The sequence below is a fragment of the Haemaphysalis longicornis genome, unplaced genomic scaffold (assembly GCF_048455015.1).
Source record: "Haemaphysalis longicornis isolate Haplotype H1 unplaced genomic scaffold, Haemaphysalis longicornis Haplotype H1 scaffold_1, whole genome shotgun sequence".
NCBI classification, from domain to species: Eukaryota; Metazoa; Arthropoda; class Arachnida; order Ixodida; family Ixodidae; genus Haemaphysalis; species Haemaphysalis longicornis.
In genome coordinates, this window is record NW_027526203.1 from 62,495,858 (window position 1) to 62,498,330 (window position 2,473).

A 2,473-nucleotide genomic window follows, 5' to 3' on the forward strand; every position below is an offset into this window, starting at 1 on the left:
GGAAGAAACAAAGCAAGTGGAGAAAAAATGCCCGCCGGGTGGGATCCGAACCCACAATCTCCAGAATACCCGTCTGGTGCGATGACCACTACGCTTCCGGCGGGGCTCTTTTTCCCCTCCACTTCCTCGGGTATTTATGTTAAGGGATTTGTTGCATGCGCTTAAGGATGGTTGCCTGCGCTACTCGGAGTACTCGGGGTGAAGGGCACCTTCTTTTTTACCCCCGGGTCGTGACTCGAGCGTCTACGACATGTCGAGAGTGGTCGACCAGCGTTGAACCCTCTTAAGCTACCTATGACACCAAGACTGCCAGAACACACACCCTTGCTATGCATGCAGCGAATCAGAATGGGAAATGAGGGGCTCGTTGAAATAATACAGAAATAAGGATTGGCAGTCAAGAATTCCATGAAAAGCAAAGGGGAGGATGCGGTAGGTCATTGAAACAGATAAAGAATTTTTGGAAGAAAGAAAGAAACATAAGAAAAAGAAAGAAACATAAATACCCGAGAAAGTGGGGAGCAAAAACAGCCCCGCCGGTAGCGTAGTGCTCATCGCACCAGACGCGTATTCTGGAGGTAGTGGGTTCAGATCCCACCAGGCGGGCACTTTTTCTCTACTTTCTTTCTTTCTTACAAAAATTCTTTATCTGTTTCTATGACCTTCCGCATCCTCCCCTTTGCTTTCCTTGGCATTCTTGAGTGCAAATCCTTATTTCTGTATTATTTCAACGAGCCTCCCATTTCCCATTCTGATTCGCTGCATGCATATCGAGGGTCGTCCCTGTTCTGGTAGTTTTAGTGCCATCGGTAGCTTAAGAGGGTTCAACGCTGGTCTACCACTCTCGACATGCCGTAGACGCTCGAGTCACGACCCGGGGGTAAAAAAGAAGGTGCCATTCACCCCGAGCAGCCCAAGTGGCGCTGGCTACCACCCTTAAGCGCAGACAACAAATCCCTTAACATAAATACCCAAGAAAGTTGAGGGGAAAAACAGCCCCGCCGGTAGCGTAGTGGTCATCGCACCAGACGCGTATTCTGGAGGTCATGGGTTCGGATCCCACCCGGCGGGCATTTTTTCTCCACTTTCTGTCTTCCAAAAATTCTTTAGCTGTTTGAATGACCTACCTCATCCTCCCCTTTGCTTTAATATATATATATATATATATATATATATATATATATATATATATATATATATATATATATATATATATATATATATATATATATATATATAGCTGTTGGAAGAAAATCACGTTGGCCTCGGCAGTATACTGAAGAAAAAGGACTACGACGCACGTTGGATTTCCACATCCATTTTACTAACATTTCATATGGTGGCCCAGCATCTTTCAAACAAAGACATGCATTTCGGTTTCCTTATAAACAGATCATAACTAAAACAGTGTTGCGCGCAATAATAACAAAGAGCATAAAAATAGCTATAACGCCGGTGAGGTCGATCATAAGGCGAGTGATAGGGAATTGATCATTACAGACGCATAGAGTACTCGCGACGACGCAGATAGATGGCGCGTGAAAAAAAAAAAACTGTGGTTGATTCCTCTGTAATAGGAATCAGTGAAGCACGAAAGTGAAATGTGGAGCGAAATCTGCTGCTGAGTATTATTTGCGGGTCGTCGGCTGTCTTGTGGGTGTGCTTGGCGAGTGACGTCCTGCTTGCGGGTCGCCTCGGCAAAGGCGTACTGGCGTCAATTCCGGGACTAATATGTCATCAGTGAAATCTTGGGGTACCGCGGCATAAAACACTTTAGTGTTAAAATATAAAACCCGAAAACGAACCACCCTAAGTATTGGCGGTGAGCGCGAACACAGGCGGCGCTGCGAAGCGCGCCTCCGTGACGTCAGCTTATGGATTCTCGCATTTGTCGTCTGCTTCACTCAGGCTCGCTCTCCCTGCTGTTTCTTTGCGCTCGGTCAACGTCTGATGCTTGTCCGCACCAGAATTGGCGTGTGGGTAACTTTTTATCATAATAATAGGCTTAAAATCGCATACAGTAACTCATGGTGTCAATTAAAGTATAGTTTTGGATACCGCTACCGGAGAAACATTGCCGGCGCCACCCCATTCCTTGCGAAGCCGGTCCTGAGCGGAGCGCGAAGAGTCGGAGCTAGGCTTTAGCTTCTCAAGTAAGCATTCGAACAAAAGGAACAGTCAGCTGCTAATAACCGACAACAGCGAAAATGGATGACCAAAACAAATTCTAGGCCTTCAGGGCTGTCGGCTTTGGCAGAAGGCATTACGATTCCCGGTAATCATATGTAAGGTAAAACAGTCTTTGCAACCTTGCCGAACGCTCGAACGCGTTTTGTCACATCACTTTACGTTGTCAAGGCATGAAAGTTTGCCGACATGCACTATAGACTGCAAAAACTGTAGGTTGAGTTCCAAATAACCCAGTGTGTAATACGCGCGTGCTGATTCTATACCAGGCATCTAACCAGTATGG

At 46.2% G+C, this 2,473-nt stretch overlaps 1 non-coding gene across 1 annotated transcript; it reads left to right on the forward strand.

Moving 5' to 3' along the window:
* Positions 1-998: 998 nt before the first annotated feature.
* Trnat-cgu (transfer RNA threonine (anticodon CGU)) lies at positions 999-1,071 on the forward strand. Its single transcript has one exon. It is a non-coding gene; the product is annotated as a tRNA-Thr (tRNA).
* Positions 1,072-2,473: the final 1,402 nt, after the last annotated feature.